Here is a 21,932-nt window from a genome sequence, read left to right on the forward strand (position 1 = left end):
TGTTTGTGATATACATAAATGATCTCAAGGAAGGTACAGATGGTCTGATTAGCAAGTTTGCAGATGACACTAAGATTGGTGGATTAGCACATAGTGAAGGGGATTGTCGGAGAATGCAGCACAATGTAGATAGATTGGAGAGTTGGGCGGAGAAACAGCAGATGGAGTTCAATCCAGGCAAATGCATGCAAGATTCAATTCAAGAGTGAGCTATATGGGAAATGGAAAAGCCCTGGGGAAAATTGATGCACAGAGAGATCTGGGTGTTCAGGTCCATTGTATCCTGAAGGTGGCAATGCTGGTCAATAAAGTGGTCAAGAAAGCATACAGTGTGCTTTCATTCATCAGACAGGGTATTGAGTACAAGAGTTGGCTGGTCATGTCATGTTACAGTTGTATAGAACTTGGGTTCGACCACAGTTTGAATACTGCGTACAGTTCTGGTTGCCACATTACTAAAAGCATGTGGATGTTTTGGAGAGGGTGCAAAGGAGGTTCACCAAGATGGTGTCTGGTATGGAGGGCACTAGCTACGAACAGATCTTGAGTAGATTAGGATTATTTACATTAGAAAGATGGAGATTGAGGGTGGGACCTTATTGAGGTCTACAAAATCATGAGAGGTATAGACAGGGTGGATAGCAAGAAGCTTAATTACTCAATTACTAGGGGTCATGATTTCAAGGTGAGAGGGGTAAAGTTTAAGGGAGATAAGTGGGGAAAAGTTCTTTATGCAGAGCGTGGTGGGTGCCTGGAACATGTTGCCAGCAGTGGTGGTAAAGGCAGGCATGATAGCGTCATTTAAGATGTATCTAGACAGATACATGAACGGACAGGTTGCAGAGGGATACAGATCTTTGGAAAATAGGCGACAGGTTTACATAGCGGATTTGCATTGGCGCAGGCTTGGAGGGCCAAAGGGCCTATTCCTGTGCTGTAATTTTCTTTGTTCTTTGAATTAAAGGGTTATGGTGAGCAGACGGGTAAGTGGAGCTGAGTCTCAAAAAGATCAGCCATGATCTTATTGGCTGGCAGGGCAGGCTCAAGGGGCCAAATGGCCTACTCTTGCTCCTAGTTCTTATGTTCTATATAGGGTAGATGTCAGAGGTAGGTTCTTTACAGAGAGTGGTAGGTGCATAGAATGTGCTGCTGGCAATGGTGGTGGTGTTCAGCGACCTTGGATAGGCACATGGATGATAATAAATGTAAGAATTACAGGGTAATTTGATCTTGGAGTAGGATAATAGGTTAGCACAACATCGTGGACCAAAGGGGTTGTACTGTACTATGTTCTAAATTAGAAAATAGACTGAAAGTAATAAATATCTCATGTATTATAAGGATTAAATCCGAAAATCTGGAATTAATCAAATCTACTACAGTTTACATGTAATTGGCTCAGTGTTTACTGTTTCAATTCATCCATCAAACATAGTTGTCAATAGTAAAGCCAGCATTTGCTGCTTACTCCTTTGAAATGCCCTTGGAAAAAAAAGTGTTCACCTGCAGTCGCATTGCTGATTGTTATAGTTCATGCAATGCAGGTTCATGCATTTTTGGGGACTTCCGGGATTTTGACTATCAACAGAGAAGAATTGGTGATTATTTCCAAGTCAGAATAATACACAACTTGAAGGGAAGCCACAGACTGAGAAGCAAGGAAAATGTGTAATTTATTACAATCTGCAATTATAAATATTTTGAAAAATATTTTTAAAAGTTTGAAAATATAGTGTAAAAGGATCAATTTTAATTTTCTTGAATAAGAAATATTAGTGCACATGACCCAGCAATCTTTTTTATTAAAACAAGTTCCAAGAGGAATGAACATATGTGAAATGTGAGACCAGCAGACAAAAAACTACTCAAGTAAGAACAGAGAGAGTTGCAGACGCAGTGAAAGAAGATAGAGACAGAAAGTAGGACACAATGAATTCTGTCAAGGACAAACTGCAGATCAGTCTGTGAAGATGTTAGCTTATCTGTTTGGCAGAATAGGGGGAAGCTCTTAGAGGCAATGTGCCCGTTGTCTAAAACAGGTACGAAACATGGCAAACAGCACGAATGACTTATGGATCCATAAGAGAACAGTATAGTCAAATATGAACTAGAGGTTGTCAGTTGAAAGTTAAGTTGCATCACTAGACAAAACATCGATAGACTTGTAGTATATCTGTGCCTGGGGGTTTTAGATGGAATTCATCTGCTGATAAACCAGAAATCGACAACTGAATTAAGTGAGTGGAAATGAGAAAGATCCTAAATATCAAAACTGTCAGAGAACTTACTAATTGCATATGTCACATCTACAAGAAATGATTCAGGTGCTTTTGCTCCCATACACCATATCTTCGTCATATCAATTATTTTAATTGAAATTTAACTTTCCATCTGAAATGTAATTTCCTATTAATTCATGTTTAATTTATATTGATTCCAATCTTCAAAAGAAGAGCCCAGTTATTAATTTCTTCACTTGAAGATCGCTCAGTAAATTTCATTTTAGCTTACGGTTCCCCAATGGGGATCGTAACAAATCGTAGCATTTCCAAACAAGGGAATTATACCTTTGTATTCAACTTTTCACATTTGAATACATGAAACAAAGTTTTGGATAACAAATCCAGAGCAATGTAAAATATTATCATTGACAATCACTTGCTGACAAGTATGATTGCCCATCTAGGAAGTTCCATGTCACTGATCATAGGTTCTGTGTGTCCTTGCATGACTGATGAGCTTGATCCCAGAGCCACAATTCCCACCAGACATTTGGCATATGTTACCAGCAGGTGGAAGTGGTCCTTGGCGTTGAAATCTTGGCATTCTTCTAACCAGTTTCATTCTTTTGAAAAAATGTTTTAAGTTTTTAAACGTGAAACTTGTGTTAACCTCATAAAATCTCTTAAATAGTCTGGCAACTCAGAAGACCCCGATGAGTGGAAATGTGCACTTACATAGGCTTTCAAATTTATCACTAATTGCATTTATTAGGGTGGGTAACATTGATTTCCCACAAAAGAATGAATAGCTTCCCCTAAAGAACAGCATGAAGGGAAAATCCAAATTCTGAGCAATTACTGTATTTCGTGGATAATTCTTAATTATTTCCCATTTTCTGCCTTTCTTTTCTTTCTGTCCACATCATGGCCTACTTGTTTTTAAGAGAGGCACCTGGTGCTATTTCTCCTCACACTTACAGCTCTCAATGATTGTTCATTATCACAGAGCAGAAGGTCATATGGGCCAGCCAGCCTACTCCATCACTCAACAAAATTATGGCTGACCAATGGTCGCACTTTCACTTACATATTCACTCCCTATATCCCTTGACTCCAAAAACAAGAAGCCTCTCAGCATTACACATATTCAACAATGGAATATACAGAGCTCCAACACTTCTCAACTGTCTTCACTGAAAATTTCCCACTGATCTCAATCATAAATCATTGACAGCAGACATACTGGATATGTTGATTATAGTATTCAAAATTTCATTGAATTCTGGAAAGGTTCAAGTGGGTTGGAAAAATGATAACACAACACTTTCATTCTAAAAAGGAGGTAAGAAGAAAGCAGGATATTATCTACCAGTTAGTTTCATGTCTGCTGCTGAGAAATAGCTGGAATACGTTATCAGGAAGTAGTAGCGCAACATTTGGAAAGTCAAAATGCAATCCATCAGCATGACCAAGGTTGAAGGGAGGGTGATCTTGTTTCACTAAATTTGCTGCAGTTCTTCAAAAATGCAGTAAGCAAGGTAAATAATGAGGTTCCCGAACATAAGAGTCTATTTGGACTTCCAGAAGACATTTGATAAGGATAAGGCTAATAGAACAAAGGACAAAGAACAAAGAAAAAAGAAAATTACAGCACAGGAACTGGCTCTTTTTGCCCTCCAAGCCTGCGATGATCCAAACCCTTATCTAAACCTGTCGCCTATTTTCCAAGGATCAGTATCCCTCTGCTCCCTGCCCATTCATGTATCTGTTTTGATACATCTTAAAATGACACTATCATGCCCGCCTCTACCACCTCCGCTGGCAACCCATTCCAGGCATCCACCATCCTCCGTGTGAAGAACTTTCTCTACGTATCTCCCTTAGACTTTTCCCCTCTCACCTTGAAATCATGACCCCTCGTAATTGAGTCTCCCATTCTGGGGAAAAAGCTTCTTGCTATCCACCCTGCCTACACCGCTCATGATTTTGTAGACCTCAATCAGGTATCCCCTCAACCTCCATCTTTCTAATGTAAAAAATCCTACTCAACTTCTCTTAATAGCTCGTGCCCTTCAAACCAAGCAACATCTTGGTGAACCTCCTCTGCACCCTCTCCAAAGCATCCACATGTTTTTGGTAATGTGGCGACCACAACTGTACACAGTATTGAATATGTGGTCGAACCAAAGTCCTCTTCAACTGCAACATGGTCAGCCAACTCTTGTACTCAACACCTTGTCTAACAAATGAAAGCATGTCATATGCCTTCTTGACCATTCTGTCGACCCGCATTGCCAACTTCAAGGTACAATGGATCTCAACACACAGATTTCTCTGTGTAATTTTCCCCAGGGCTTTTCCATTTATTGTTTGGTTCGCTCTTGAATTGAATCTTCCAAAATGCATCAGCTCGCATTTGCCTGGATTGAACTCCATCTGCCATTTCTCCGCCCAACTCTCCAATCTATTTATATTCTGGATGTGAGTTTGCTCGCTGAGCTGGAAGGTTTGTTTTCAGACGTTTCGTCACCATACTAGGTAACATCATCAGTGAGCCTCCGACAAAGCGCTGGTGTTATGTCCCACTTTCTATTTATCTGGTTAGGTCAACCAGATAAATAGAAAGCGGGACATAACACCAGTGCTTCGTCAGAGGCTCACTGATGATGTTACCTAGTATGGTGACGAAACGTCTGAAAACGAACCTTCCAGTTCAGCGAGCAAACTCACATTCAGAACCTCAACCTGAGCTACAAATCTTCTCAAAACTCGCTACTATCTATATTCTGCTACATTCTCCGACAGTCTCCTTCACTGACTACTGATCCACCAATCTTAGTGTCATCTACAAACTTGCTCATCAGGCCATCTATACCTTCCCTTGAGATCATTTATGTGTATCACAAACAACAGTGGTCACAACACGGATCCCTGTGGAACACCACTGGTCACAGTTCTCCATTTTGAGAAACTCCCTTCCACTATAATTCTCTGTCTCCTGTTGCCCAGCCAGTTGTCTATCCATCTAGCTAGTGTATCCTGGACCCCATGTGACTTCACCTTCTCCATCAGTCTACCATGGGGAACGTTATCAAATGCCTTATTGAAGTCCACGTATATGACTTCTGTAGCCCTTCTGTCATCTATCAGCATTGTCACTTCCTCAAAGAATTTTATCAGGTTGGCAAGACATGACTTTCCCTGCACAAAACCATACTGCCTATCACTAATAAACCCATTTTCTTTCAAACGCAAATTGATCCTATCCCTCAGAATCTTCTCCAGCAGCATCCCCACCACTGACGTCGGGCTCACCTATCTAGTACCTGGATTATCCTTGCTAGCCTTCTTAAAGAAGGGGACATTTCCAATTCTCCAGTCCTCTGGGACCTCACCCGTGCTCAAGGATGCTGCAAAGGTATCTGTTAAGGCCCTGGCCTCTCACTTCCCTCAGCGTCCGGGGATATACCCCATCTGGACCTGGGGGCTTGTCCATCCTAATGCCTTTTAGAATACCCAATATTTCCCCACACATGCTGATTCAACCTAGAGTACTCAAGTATCAATCCCTGACCTCTACATTCGTCATGTCCCTCTCCTCAGTGAATACCAACACATACCACTCATTAAGAATCTCGCTCATTTTCTCTGACTCCTCACATAAGGACAAAGGAGGGAAGTTGAGTGGGCCAACCCTTTCTCTAGTTACCCTCTTGCTCCTAATACACAAGGTAAGAGCACATGGGGTTTAGGATAATATACAAGCTTAGATTCAGGATTGGCTAAACAACAGAAAGCATAGTCAGGATGAATGGGATTTTTTATGGTTCATAAGCTGTAATTAGTAGGGTGTTATCAGGTTCGGTCCTCTGGCCCCAACTATTTACAATCTATATTCATGACTTGGATGTATGGCCACAATGTACTACAGCCAAACATGCAGATGACACTTAAATAGATGGAAAGTAAATTACAATGAAGAAATAATAAATTTACAAATGGGTATAGAGAAGTAATAGGGTCTTTAATTCATACAGCACTGCAACAACACCTTCAGTCCAACTCATCCAAACCAACCAACTTTTCGAAACTAAACTTGTTCCATTTGTCTGTGTTTGGCCCATATCCTTCCAAACATTTTCCTATTCATGTCCAAATATCACAACTGTATCTGCATCTACCATTTCCTCTGGCAGTTCAATCTGCATACAAACCATCCTTTGCGTGAAAAAGCTCTCCCATTGGTCCCTTTTAATTCTTTCTCCTCTCATTTTAAAAATGTGCCCTCTGCTTTTGAACCCCCCTACCGCATGGAAAAGACCTTTACGATTCACCTTACCTATGCCCCTTGTGATTTTATAAACTTCTATATGGTCACCTCTCAACCGTCCATACTCCAGTGAAAAAAGCCCCAGCCTAGCCTTATAACTCAAACCCTCCTGTCCTGATAACATCCTTACAAATCTTTTCTACATTCTCGCCAATTTAATAGTATCCTTCCTATAGCAGGGCAACCAGAACTGTACACAGTACTCCAAAAGTGGCCTCAATGTCCTGTAGGACTGCAACACGACTTTTCAACTCCTATACTCAATGGTCTGAGCAACTAAGGCAAGCATGCTAACCACCTTTTTAACTGCTCTGCCTGTTAGGTGGTAGGGCCAAAATTTGGCAGATGGAATTTACTGTGGACTAGAGAGAAGTCATATATTTTGGCTGGAATAAAATGAATAAAAATATTATCTAAATATTGCTTCTGTGCCAAGGCAAATAGGTGTCATCATGCACATATTGCAGAAAGCTGATACACAGGTAATACGGCAAATGGAATTTTGGTATTTATTGCTAAAAGCACGGATTATAAAAGTACGGCAGTGTTGTTGCACCATATTTGGCATTGGTTAGATTGCTTATGGAGTTCTATGCACAGTTTTGGTCTGCTTACTTAAAGGAGGATGTATCTGCACTGGAGACAATTCAAAAGAAGGGTCGCTAGATTAATTCCTGAGATGAAACATCTCTTATGGTGAGATTGAGCAGTTTGGACCTACGTTTGTGAAAGTTTAGAAGAATGAGAGGAGATTTAATTGAGGTGCATAAGATGCTAAAGGAGATTGACAAAGTAAATAAATACAGATGTTTCCCATTGTGGGTCAAGCTGGGATGAGTGATCACAGTTTTAGGATTAGGGGTGACAAATTTAAAATAGAGATGAGGAGGATGCACTTCTCTCAAAGGGTCATGAATGTATGGAACTCATTATCCAAGGCAGAGATGAGATCAGCCCTTATCATATTAAACAGTTGAGCAGGCTCAAGGGGTAAAATTGCCTACTAGTGCTTCTGGTTCTTATGTGTGTTTATCCTGAGACTGTTCCGTCATATTCTATACTCCCCAGACAGAAGTAACGAGCTCTGTCTATGCTGTCAAATCCTTTCAAATCTTGCATGTTTTGCCTCTCACCCTTCTATCTTAGACATTATAGACTCAATTATGTCTCAACCAGGTCATTCCATAAACCAATCTAATGCCTGTGTCCAAAGCAAGCATGTTTGTTCGTGCACACGGAAGCCAAAACTTCTAGATGTTACCTTATTAATGTTATTATGCTGCCATCGGAATGAGTCCAAACTATATTCCCAAAGCTTACATGTACTAACCATGTTGTTATATCCTACTGCAAGAATCTACAACAAAGTGCAGAATGGGTGATCCATCTCAGCCTCCTTCAGAGATCCCGAGTCACAGATGCCTGTCTTCAGTCAAGCAATTCATTCCATGTGGCATCAAGAAATGACCAGAGGAACTTGATGCTACAAAGGGTGTAGGCCCTGACAACATTCTGGTAATGCTGCTGAGGACATGCCCTCAAATATATCTTATGGACAAAAACCAAGACAAATCCAACTCAGCAATTACTGCCCCACCACTCTACTCTCAATCGCCAGTAAAGTGAATGGAAGTACTAGAAAGCAGCATACACTTAGCAATAATCTAAACAGGAGCTGCTGGATAAATTCAGCAGTGGCAGCATCTGTAGAAAAACAGCATTAGCAGTCCAGCAACCTTTCTTCGGAACTGACAGCAACTAAGAAAATGTCGTATTTATGCTGACAACAATGGGCAGAAGGGAAAAGGAGTGAGTAGTAAGTGGACAGGGAGCCCAGAGAAAAGAAAAAATAAGCAATTGGCAGACAAAGAGACTGCTGAGGGTGAGTAAGGGAAGAAACAAAATCATATAGGTGAAATTGGTAGTTGGGAGCAGCTGAACGTGGGTTGGCTGTACTCAAATCAACCCATTTCATTTCAGGACCTGGGAAGGGGTAATGGTTAATAGTCATGGAAGGAAGTGGTCTAAAATTGTAAAACTCGATACTGAAACCTAAAGGATGTAAGTTTCCCAAGCGGGAGATGAAGTATTCTTCTGCCACCTTGCGCTGAGCCTCTCTACAGCAGGCCTGAAACAGAAATGTTGGTATGAGAATGCAGTGGTATGAAGTGGCAGGCAACTGAAGGTTTTTATCGACTGGATGTAGGTACTCCGCAAAGTGGTCACCAGTTTAATTTAATAAGGATAGCAGAAGGCAGATGGAAGACTTCAGTAGAAGCAAAAATGGATTGTATGATGTAGGAGCACTAGAATGAACAGCACAAATTTCACAACATGTGCAGCATATTGCAAGTGGGATTAAAAATATATTAGGAGAAACTGTTAACTATAGCAGCAATGAAAGGATGCACAGGTTGTGGCATTGATAATAAAGCAAGTTTGTGGGAAGTCTGGGGTTGTGTTCTTGGTTTTGAATTACAAGAAGGGATTTATTGAGTGGACCCGGTGAGATAATAATCACCGGCTCCCTAAGCAGCTGATCAATTTGGGTGTTGAAGGAACAAGGAAAAAAAAGTTGACAGCAGTAGCGGGGGAGAAACATGAAGAAAGGAAACATGCACGTGACCTGCAATGACAGAGGCCAGTATTCCTCTCTCACCGATCTCCCATGTTTCTCTTCAAATCCGTCTGTTCTTACTAAGTCCTCTCAGTTTCCAGGTCCTTCATTTCCTTCAGTCACTCTCCATGGTTTTTCCTTTGACCACTGCCACCTCACTTATTTTCTTCACCATTAATTTGCTTCAAAATCTGTAAACTGGAAGCTTCAGGCCAGCTTTGTTAGCTCTAAACTTTCCTTCACTTTCCACTGCTCTGGCTCAAACAAAATGCTCATTTGTGCAACATATGCTTCTGAGAAACTATTCCAGTGGAGTCAAAGCTTTCAGAAGGAGCAGGAAAACAAAATCCAGGCTTAAAGTTATATTCATTAATTTATCATGCTTGAAACCAGATATCTTTATACATTGTTTCCTTAATTGCAAAGATTGTTGCTTTCCTCACCTTCATGAGCTTTCACCACACATTATGAACCTTTCATCCCACTTAGTAAACCACAAATCAAACTTCAATTTAAGAAATGTTTATTTTCAACCAACTGGTTTATTTCAGCTAAAATATTACAATACCAAAGTAGCTGCAAATCATCGTGCTTAATTCACGTACCAACGACAGCTTCACTATTGGAGGTGTGGAAGAAAATCACAAGTTATCGATATTAGAAGCTTCCATTGCAGATAAGATGCAAACAGAAAATGCCAATAGGCCTATTTTCACAAGGGCAATTAGCTATCCACAGAAATAAACTTAAACTTAGGCCTTCTCCCTTAACTTTGGTGGTCTGCACTGTCCTTAACAGGCTTTAATACTGGACATGAAAGCAAGGTTGCTGGAAATGCTCACAGGTCTGGCTGCATCTGTGAAGGACAAAACTGAGTTAATGTTTCGGGTCTGGTGACCCGTGTTCAGAAATGACCTGGACAAGTCAGATTCCCAGCAGGAACCAGGCTAGAATAGATTATTTTTAAAAAGTGGAGTGATATTTCACTAAACCATAACCACATAACAGTAGTCTTTGTTTTAACAATAAAACAAATTTATTAGCAGAGATGATAAAGGAGGGGAAAGAAAACACTGTTCCTCTATAAGTCAAATTTGAGGATTTTAAGTACGCAGAAGAATTAATCCAAGGATTGGACATCGTACAAGCATTGTTGCCATTGCAAGAAAATGCAGTAGAACAGTTTTAGCAAAACCAAGTCCAGCTTATTTACAAAACAGAGGGAGAGACTTTTCTGTTTGGCATGATACCTTGATGGGTCTGAATTGATTAAAATTTCAAATTATCTGCTGGAACTGCAACTAATGTTTCTTAATTATTAAGCCATTGACGTAGTTCAGCACTGGGAAAAAAAACGATCATTGGCACAGCTTCTTTTTGCAAAATTATTCACTTTACTTCTTTTCCACTAACTGTATTCCTGTCAAGTTATTTTGGGACAAACAAAAACTTTCATTCTTACATAATTTTGTTCTTTTAAATACCTTAGGAGCATTGCAACTTTATAAAAAAGATTTGACAACACTTCAAAGCTTGATACATGCTCTTCTCTCCTCCAACTTCTCAACAGAATGCAAGAATCTGGCAAGTTCTCTTTAAACCTTTAGGAAACTACCCAAGAACCAAAGATAGAAAGCTCAGCAGATCCAGCAGCATCTGTGGAGATAAGACAAAGCTAATGTTTTGGGTCAGTGACCCTCCCTTTGAGACACATCAGCATTGATTTTGCTCCACAATGCTGCAAGACCTGTTCAGCTTGGCCAACAAGTTCTGTTTCAGTTTCTGATTTCCAACATTGGCAGAGTCATAAAAATGCACAGAACAGAAACAGAACTTTCGGTCCAACTCGTCCATGGCAACTAAATATCCTAGATAAACCTAGTCCCATTTGCCAGCATAACAAAGTGTGGAGCTGGGTGAACACAGCAGGCCAAGCAGCATCTTTTGTTCATCTAGCTCCCCACTTTGTTATCTCGGATTCTCCTGCATTTGCAGTTCCCATTATCCCTGATCCCACTTGCCAGCATTTGGCACAGATCCCTCTACATCCTTCCTCTTCATATTCCCATCCAGATGTCTTTTAAATCTCAATTATACCAGCCTCCAGCACATCCTCTGGCAGCTCATTCCATACAGCCACACTCTTGCATCAAAAAGTTGCCAATTAGGTCCCTTTTAATTCTTCATGTCAAGACCCTTCTTCAGAACCACGGAGGCGAAAAGGTGATGGGAAATAAATAGGAGGAGGAGGGGTGGGGTTGGTGGAAGGACGACCTCTCTCTCAGGAAAGATGTCAGTAGATTTCTGTCCCACCTATTACCATCACGCCTACCTTCCCCAAGCCCCACCCCTGCTCCCTCTATTTATTTCCCAGCTTCCTTCCCCCTCCCCAGATCCGAAGAAGGGTCCAGGCTCGAAATGTCGACTTTCCTACTCCTGCTGCTGCATTCCACGCTCTTGACTCCGATTCCAGTGCCTGCAGTTCTTGGTATCCCCTTTTAATTCTCTTCCCTCAGCTTAAACTTATGCCTTCTGGTTTTGGACTCTCCCACCCTGGGGAAAAGGCCTGGTCTATTTACCTGTCCATGCTCCTTATGATTTAATAAAACTCTATAACGTCACCCATCAGCGTCTGATGCTCCAGAGAAAATATCCAAGACTATTCAGCTTCTCCCTATGGCTCAATCCTCCAACCCTGACAACATCCTTCTATGTCGTTTCTGAACACTTCCAAGTTTCACACCATCCTTCCTAGAACAGAGAGACAAGACTCGAATGCTGTATTCCAAGGGTGGTCTAACCAATGTCCTGTAGAGCCGCAACAGGATCTCCCAACTCCGATATTCAAAACAATGACCAATGAAGGCAAGCATACAAGCTCCTTCACTATCCTAACTATCTGCAACTCCACTTTCAAGGAACTATGAACCTGCACTCCAAGGTCTTTGTTCAGCAACACTCCCCAGGACCTTATCATTAAGGGTACAAGACATGACCTTACTTGCCTTTCCAAAATGCAGTACTTCACATTTATCAAAATTAAAAACTTAATCTGCCACCCATTGGCCCATCTGATCAAGATCCCGCTGTACTAAGCGGTAACCGTCTCTGACTTCTACATCTCCAATTTTGGTGTCATCTGCAAAATTATTAACCATATCTACATTCACTTCAAAATCATTTACTTAAGTGACGAAAAGCAGTGCATCCAGCACCAAGCCTCATGGCATACTGCTGGTCACAGGCCTCTAAGTTTGACAAGCAACCCCGCACCATCACCCTCTGCCTTCCACCTTCGAGCCAGTTTTGTATCGATATAGCTAGCTCTCTCCATGGGATCTAACTTTGCTAACCAGTCTACTGCAGGGAGCCTTGCCAAAACCCTTACTGAAGTCCATACAGATCACATCTACCACTCTGCCACTCTTGTCAATCCTCTTTGTTACTTCTTCAAAAACCTCATTCAAGTTAGTGAGACATAATTCCCATTGCACAAAGCCATACTGACTATCTCTAATTAGACCGTGCCTTTCCTTTTCCAAGCATGTGCAAATTTTGTCCGTCAAGATTCCTCCAACAACGTACCCACCACAGTAATCAAGCTCACCAGTCTATAGTTCCCTGGCTTTTCCTCATCACCCTTCTTAAATAGTGGCAACACATTAGTCAACTTCCAGTCTTCTAGTACCTCACACGTGGCTATCGATGATACAAATACCTCAGATTGGGGCTCAGCAATCTCTTCCTTTGCTTCCCACAGAATTCTAGGTTAACCTGATCAGATCTTGAGGATTAATGTGTTTTAAACCGTCCAGCAGTTCCTCCTCTACAACATGGACATTTTACGATGATGCTATTTATTTTCCCACGTTCTAATATACTCCATATCCTTTTCCACAGTAAAGACTGATGCAAATTACTCATTTAGTATCTCCCCCATCTCCTGTGGCCTTGCCGATCTTTAAGGGACCCTATTCTGTCCTCAGTTATCCTTTTGCCCTTAATGCATTTGTAAAATCCCTTTGGATTCTCCTTATCCCTATCTGCCAAAGCTACGTCTCCTTTCTGCCCTCCTGATTTCCCTCTTAATTTCCCACCCACTACCTTCATGCTTTTCTCAGGATTCAGTTGATGTCTGCTGTCCATACCTGACAAATGCTTCCTTCTTTTTCTTGACCAAAACCTCACATTCTCTAGTAATTCAGCATTCCCTACACCTATCAGCCTTGCCCTTCACTCTAACAGGAACATACCACATCAAAACTCTCGTTATCCAAGTTTTCAGACATCCCTTTATCTGCAAGCATCCGTCCCCAATCAACTTTTGAAAATTCCTGCCTAATAACTGTCAAAAATGGCCTTCCTCCAAGATCAACTACTATGACTTAACTTATTATTTCCTAGTTGCGGGCGCAGGTTGGAGTCTGACCCAACTGTAGGCAGAGGCAGGCCCTGTGTGCAGAAAGCACCTTGGCTCTCAAATGTAGTAAGAAGTATTCCCCCCTAAGCAACTCTTTGTCAGGTAGGAAACTAATGGCGTGGTGTTGAATCAAAGGGCACATCCATTACAAATCAGAAGAATTCTGACTGTAACATTTGAACAGACACGGAAAGTTAAGGTCCATCATGGGTCTTTCACAGGAAACAATGGAGACCAGTACTGCCAAACTGGCCTCATGCGATGAAGGAGCACACAGCAACAATTTAAAGCTGGAAACATTTCACAAAACTCCACAAAGGACAACAGCCTCAGCTGCACACAACAATCTGCATTAACTCAGTTGACATAGTGCTTCAGTATAGTAATTTTTTAAAGATGTTGATGAATTCTTCTAATCATTCTGCAGTGCAAATCCAAATAATTGCCCCATATTTAAGAGATGGAGGTGAGATGGAATTCATTCTGTCAGAGGGGCATTCGTTCTGGAAAATTCATTTCTCAGGAGAGGAGAGGGGTGGAGGGTTAGTCATTGAATATTGTCAAACCTAATTTTTGACCTAAAAGGAGTCAAAATTAATGAAAACCAGGCAGGACAGTGGAATTAAAACTACAATCAATTCAGTAATGGTCTTTTGGGTAGTGAGCAAAACCACCTTCCCCATTTCTATTTCTTATATTCTCATCCACTTGGAATGCTATTGATTTTAATAGAACAATTAATGCCTACAAATTAACAAAAGGTCTGACAGGCTGTTGAGAAAGAAAATGAAGACTCCTGAAGTGAAAATAAATACCAAGACAAGTTGGCCTAAATAAAAATTCCTTCAGATGTTAGCTAATGCCAGACTCTATAACTTTGTACCTGAAGATGATTACAGTAACCAGATGAGTGTCTACTTTTTTGACATTTTAAACTAGACAAACAAGCTCAACATCAAAAAAACAAGATTGAGGTTAAACAAATATTGATCTAACTTTAAAAAAGGTAATTCAAAAACCAATAAAACTTGCCTCTTAACACGTGCAAATTTGTAAGATGGTTGATATTAAAAAAGTCATGTTGTCAATATTCAGTGTTTGTATGATTTACTCAAGGGTTGTATTATGAATGGACTGAAATAAACTTACAGATATTTCCCACAATCACTTGCATAATTTTTGCCAGCATCGAATACCAGAGTAACCATTCCTACTTTAAAAATGAAATCAGTCTGACTCCAAATGATAACACAAAGATTCTAAACAAGGCCTTACACATAACATGCACTGTCTGACCTAAAACGTCACCTCTTCTTGACAGTGATAAAACCTTTAGCTCTCACAGGACAGTAACTTGAAAGGAATTCAGGAATTTTCAATTAAAACCTTGAAACTAATTAAAGATTTAACAGCATCTTAGTTTGTTTAGAACATAGAACAGAGAACATAGAACAGTACAGCACAGGACAAGCCCTTTGGCCCACGATGTTGTGCTGAATTTTTACCCTAACCCCAAGGTCTATCTTAGCTCAACCCCTACCTTATACTATCATCCATATGCCTATCTAACAGCCACTTAAATGCTGCTGTATTAGGCTGACTCCACTACTCTCTCTGGCAATGCACTCCATGCCCCAATCATTCCCTGAGTAAAGAATCTACCTCTGACATCTCCCCTATATCTACCTCCACTCGCTTTAAAACTATGCCCCCTCGTAATAGCTACCTCCACCACAGGAAAAAGTCTCTGGCTGTCCACTCATTTTGTACACCTCTATCAAGTCACCAAACAATACATCCTCATCAGGAGTGTGACCCCTTTGATCTTTTACTTATAAATTCTGTATCGAATACTACCTCTCACTAACACCTGAAGGAGGAGTGAGGCTTCGAAAGCTTGTGTTTTGAAATTAACCTGTGACTATCACCTGGTGTCGTGTAATTTCTAACCTCGCCTGACCCAATACAACACCAGCATTTCCACATCATGTCATAAATGGTTTAAAAGAGGTTGCAGCTGTAGCATATTAAACTGTTGACATGCACTACAGATGTCACTGCAAATCTTTAGCCCACGTCAAGCAAGTTATTTAAAGTATGCCACAAGACTTTAATGTGATGTAGGCAGCTGAAACTCAAAAACTGGTAATAAATATACACAACTGAAAATTGAACATTAGGGTTGTTAGAAACAAATGTTACTCTTCTTCATGCGCTCCACAGAGGCCCAAATCGTTCAACTCAAGATGGGGTAGTGTAGGGGGAGGGGCTTAGATTAGTTCACAGGTCGGCGCAACATCGAGGACCGAAGGGCCTGTTCTGCACTGTATTGTTCCATGTTCAATTCCAGAATTAAAATTTGTTATTTTGAAACAAATTTACTGATACTCATTACCAAATTGAACTGCTTCAATTAGTTAAGCGAGAGTAACTGTTTCTATACAGTTACAAGAGTAACAAGATTTATCCTATTTCTTGTCTTCAGGGTCAAGTTTGAGCTTGGGTCAATCGAAAATGATTTCTCATAACAATTGTGCATGCTTAGAAGATAGCCCAGGTCATGCAATCGCTTCTGTAATAATACCAGCTCAAGAGTTTGGCGTAATACACTACCAGAAATTATGGAGATCAGCGTTGTGTTTGATATCTGAAGGCAGTTGCTTCACCACTGAATACTGGATCACTGGAAAAGGCTGCTTACTCATATGGTGGGCACATTCACTGAATTCCTAAACCTATTTCTGGTCAAAATAAGTATTGCAAAAAATATTGGAGACCATGATTACATTTTGGGGGATTGAGGGGAATCTTTCCAACACCCTAGGTTTTTAAAATATGCTTCTTCATCTCTTCCATTGTTCATAGGGAGCATTTCCTATTTTCATGCATTTATGTTCTATTTGTTACATTGTACAAACATAGGAGCTCCATATACAGTGCCAGAAGTGGCATCATCTTTTAAGTAGAAAGCAAGCAGCAATTTAATATTATAGCTCATTGTTATTTGATTCTTCACACTGTGATCATTTCAATCTCTCTACTTTAAAATATTCCACTAGCAACTTGAAGCACAAATCCAACCTACATACAACTGTCACAGCACAAAAGGAGACTGTTCTGCCTATTATGTTTGCACAGGGTCTCCAAATAAGAAATTTACATAGAAACATTCTCCCAACTTTACCCCAACCAGAACACTTTGGATTCTTTCCTTTTCAAATAATTCCCTTTTAAATGCCTCGACTGGGCCCGCTTCCATCATGCATAGCAAGTGTATTCCAGGCTTTAAGCACTTGTGCATAAAAGTTTTTTGTCATTTTACTTCTACAAGCTCTCCCTATTTACTTTGTTCAGATCACTTACGAATTTGAATACTTCAATCAAATCTCCTCTCAGGCTTCTCCCTTCTCCAAGAGATACAGTAGTATTTTCTTCAATTTGCCTTCATAGTAAGGTCCTCACCTCTAGAACCATTGCTGTAAATCTTTTCTCCACTTCAATTCCTTCCTTAAATGCAGAAGTAGACACAATAATCCAGCTGAGGATCCTGGCTCTTATACGCTTATCCCCTATTAATTAAGCCTAAGATACCATATGCTCTATTACCTGCTGTCTCCACCTGTCCTGCCACCTTTAATGATTGATTCACATATACATCCAGGTCCACCTGCTCCTGCACCCCCTTTAAAGTTGTACCCTTTATTTTATGCAGTTTAAACAAAATCTGTTAGCTCACTCTTCTCTATAATGAATTTCATTTGTCTTGTGTCTGCCCATTCCAGCAACCCATCCACTTTGCTTTGGAGTTCTATACTATCCTCCCTCAGTTCATGTAGTATCCAAATTTTGCATCATCTGCCAAACTTTGAAATTGCCCCCATGCACAAAGGTTGACAATAAGTTATATTAGGAAACACATGGGTCCCTAAAATCGATCAAAGAGGGAGCTCCATTACCTTTCCCCAATCCAAAAAATATTTGTTAAATATTATTCTCTGCTTCCTATCACCTAGTAAATTTCCTAACCAAGTTACTACATCCTTTTCACAACACCAACTATATCTTTGCTCAGGTATTTAAACACATTTCTCAATCCTCAAAAATTAAATGTTCACAATCTGAGCAACAGATCTTTGGCATGCGTTTAAAGTCGCAGTGTAAAAATGCGTAAATCATGAAAAGAAATATAAAAAAAAACACTACAGGCCCACCCAATTACACACTTGAATACAACCAACCAATCCAGATTATAGCACAACAAAACAGTTTTTTTTATTTTATGAATCTCTTCTGCACCCTTTCTAGTGAAAATTCATATTTCCCTGCCATGTTGCAACCAGAACTGTACTCATTATTCCTAACTCATAATACACAGCTCCATAATATCCTTGTTTTTGTATTCAATACGTTGACTAATAAAGGTAAGTATTCCATTTGCCTTAAATACATTATCTGCTTGTCCTGCTGCCTTCAAGAATCCATGCACATGCACATCGAGGTTCCTCTGTACTTCACAGTCCTACCATTCAGTATTTATTCCCTTGCTTTGTTATTTCTTCCAAAATAGATGACCTCACACTTTTCAGGATTAAGTCACATTTGACACCATTTAATCCATCTGACCAGCTCAGCTATATCTGAATGACTTCACGTCCTTCTTGAAAAGTGGTATTCAAAACTTCTAAAAACTAGCGAGTTTTGAGAAGATTTGTAGCTCAGGTTGAGGTTCTGGATGTGAACTTGCTCGCTGAGCTGGAAGGTTAGTTTTCAGACGTTTCGTCACCATTCTAGGTAACATCATCAGTGAGCCTCCAACGAAGCGCTGGTGTTATGTCCCGCTTTCTATTTATCTGGTTAGGTTTCCTTGGACACTACATTGGACAAACTGGCAGGAAGCTAGCCACCAGGACACATGAACATCAACTAGCCACAAAACGACATGACCCACTATCACTCGTATCCTTACATACAAATAAGGAAGGACACCACTTTGATTGGGACAACACATCCATCCTAGGACAAGCCAAACAGAGACATGCACGAGAATTCCTAGAAGCATGGCATTCCAACCGGAATTCCATCAACAAACACATTGGCTCCAAATCAATCTACAGTCCCCTGAGAAAAAGAACAGGAAATGACATCACCAATCCAAGGAAACCTAACCAGATAAATAGAAAGCGGGACATAACACCAGCGCTTCGTCGGAGGCTCACTGATGATGTTACCTAGAATGGTGACGAAACGTCTGAAAACTAACCTTCCAGCTCAGCGAGCAAACTCACATCCAGAACTTCTAAAAACTCTCCAGCTGAGGGTAAACGAATACCTTGTACACATTTAACACATCTTTATCTTTGCATTCTGAGCTCTTAGTTATAACAAGAATCCTGGATTCATTATTAACTGTGCTCCATCCTGTCATCTTCAATGTTCTGAGCACAGAAACTCTAGGTCCTAGGACTTCTTGCATCCATGCAATTTTGAGGTAAAACACAATAGCACAGAATATAAAACTACAGGCCTGGTGATGGAAAATGGGATTAGAACAGATAAATAGCCTGAGGGTTAATGCAACTACAATAGGCCAAGGGGCCTTTTTGCATGTTGTAAAAAATTCAACAAGTCCATGGCCATCCTCCTCAGGAGCCTCCGCCACAGCCAACATCTAGGACTTACCAACCGACTCCACTCCTCCTCCACCCACCACCTCCACAGCCAGCAGATCCAGAGGAGACAATAGCACCCAGCCCTGCCAGGTCTTCACCAACCCCTAGACCTCCCCTTTAATGAGGGCAAACGGTCAGTCCTCGGTAAAGAGCTCATCTTTATCCCCTCCACCAGAATCGAATACTGCTCACACTTGGTCGTTGAACAGTTTTTCCATCACCTCCGTGCTTACTTCTTTAATCGTGAGCCTCACCCTCTTCTACTGACCCCTTCCCCTGCCTCCAACACACCCCCTCTTCCTGGATATCACCCCAAGGCCTCCTATCCTCCCTCAACCTCTTCGTCTCCAACTCCTGTCGAGACATCAATCGCCTCAACCTCTCCATCTCTCTCACCCTGTCCAACCTCTCCCCGACAGAATGCACAGCCCTCCACTCCAATCCCAACCCCACCATAAAACCCACAAACAAGAGAGGCGCAGTTGTAGTATGGCGCACTGATCGCTACATCGCCGAGGCCAGACACCAGCTCTCTGACACCTCCTCCTACCGCCACCTTGATCATGACCCCACCCCCCGACTACCAAAACACCATCTCCCAAACCATCCACAACCTTATCACTTCAGGTGACCTCCCACCCACAGCCTCCAACCTCATTATTCCCCAACCCCGCAGCGCCCATTTCTATCTCCTTCCTAAAATCCACAAACCTGACTGCCCTGGTCAATCATTGTCTTCTCCTGCTCCTGCCCCACCAAACTTATCTCAACTCTATTTTCTATCCTGTGGTCCAGAAACACCCCACCTATGTCCTTGACACCACCCATGCCCTCAACCTCCTCCAAAACTTCCAATTCCCCAGTCTCCAACACCTCATTTTAACATGGGCGTACAGTCCCTATACACTTGCATTCCCCATGCAGATGGCCTAAAGGCTCTCTGCTTCTTTCCCTCCCACAGGCCCAACTAGTCCCCCTCCACTGACACCCTCATCCACTTAGCTGAATTCATCGTCAACAACTTCTTTTTCAATTCCTCCCACTTCCTACAGACAAAGGGGGTGGCCATGGGTACCTGCCTCTTTGTAGGTTACATGGAACAATCCCTCTTCCATAGCTACACTGGCCCTAAGCCCCACTACTTCCTCCGTTACATTGATGACTGTATTAGTGCTGCTTCATGCTCCCACGGAGGAGCTCGAACAGTTCATCGATTTGACCAACACCTTCCACCCCAACCTTAAGTTCACCTGGGCCATCTCTCCCTCCTTCCTGGACCTCTCTGTTTCCCTCTCTGGCAAACACCTGGCAACAGATATCCATTTCAAGTGCACCGACTCCCACAGCTACCTGGAATACACCTCCTCCCACCCACCTTCCAGCAAAAATGCCATTTCCTATTCCCAATTCTTTTGCGTCCACCACATCTGCTCTGAGAATGAGGCATACTACTCCCGAACATCTCAGATGTCCTCATTTTTCAAGGACCGCAACTTTGCACCCCGCCCCAACCAATGGTTGAGAACACCCTTGGCTATGTCTCCCACATTTCCCGCAACGCATCCCTCACATTCCCCCACACCCCACCCCACAACAACAACCAAAACAGAATCCCCCTCGTCCTCATGTATCTCCTCCAACCTCTGGATCCAAAGTATCATTGTCCGACACTTCCGCCATCTGCAAGCTGACCCCACCACCAAAGACATTTTTCCATGCCCACCCTTATCTGCCTTCTGGAGGGACCACTCTCCCCGTGACTCACTTGTCCATGCCACACACCCCTCCAGCGCCACCACACCCAGTATTTTTCTCTGCAACCGCAGGAAGTGCTACAACTCCCCCCTCACTTCCATCCCAGGCCTCAAGAAGACTTTCCACATGCATGTTCACCTGCACATCTGCTAATGTGGTATACTGTATCTGCTGTTCCAGATGAGGCCTCCTCTGCATCGGGGAAACCAAGCAGAGGTCTGGGGACTGCTTTGCAGAACACCTACACTTGGTCCACAATAAACAACTGCACCTCCCAGTCGTGAACCATTTTAACACCCCCTCCCACTCCTTAGATATATCCATCCTGGGCCTCCTGCAGTGCCACAACAATGCTACCCAAATGTTGCAGGAACAGCACCTCATATTTCACTTAGGAACCCTGCAGCCCAATAGTATCAATGTGGGCTTCACAAGCTTCAAAATCTCCTCTCTACCTATGGCATACCAAAACCAGCCCAGCTTGTCTCCACCTCCCTAATCAGTCCTTTCTCCCACCTATCCTGGGACACTACTCGTCCCACCTCAAGCCCCAACCCCATCTCCTACGTACTAACTTCATCCCACCTCCTTGAACAGTCCGTCCTCCCTGGACTGACCTATGTTCTGGGTGTGAGTTTGCTCGCTGAGCTGGAAGATTAGTTTTCAGACGTTTCGTCACCATTCTAAGTAACATCATCAGTGAGCCTCCGACGAAGCCTATGTTCTCCCTAACTCGCCACCTCCAATCACCTTTACTGGCTCCATCCCCGAATCCCTGACTTGTCTGTTTCCTTGCCCACCTATTTTCTCCTCCATCCATCTTCTCTCCGCCTCCCCCTCTCTCCCTATTTATTTCAGAATCCCCTTCTTCTCCTCCCCTTCTGGAGGAGGATCTAGGCCCGAAACGTCAGCTTTCCTG

The 21,932-nt window shown here is 41.9% G+C and overlaps 1 protein-coding gene across 3 annotated transcripts in view; it reads right to left on the bottom strand.

Annotated features, from left to right (window-relative positions):
• ryk (receptor like tyrosine kinase) overlaps positions 1-21,932 on the bottom strand; it is a 375,194-nt gene that overhangs the window by 352,699 nt on the left and 563 nt on the right. The window lies entirely within an intron of this gene.

The sequence above is a fragment of the Stegostoma tigrinum genome, chromosome 14, assembly GCF_030684315.1.
Source record: "Stegostoma tigrinum isolate sSteTig4 chromosome 14, sSteTig4.hap1, whole genome shotgun sequence".
Lineage (NCBI taxonomy): Eukaryota > Metazoa > Chordata > Chondrichthyes > Orectolobiformes > Stegostomatidae > Stegostoma > Stegostoma tigrinum.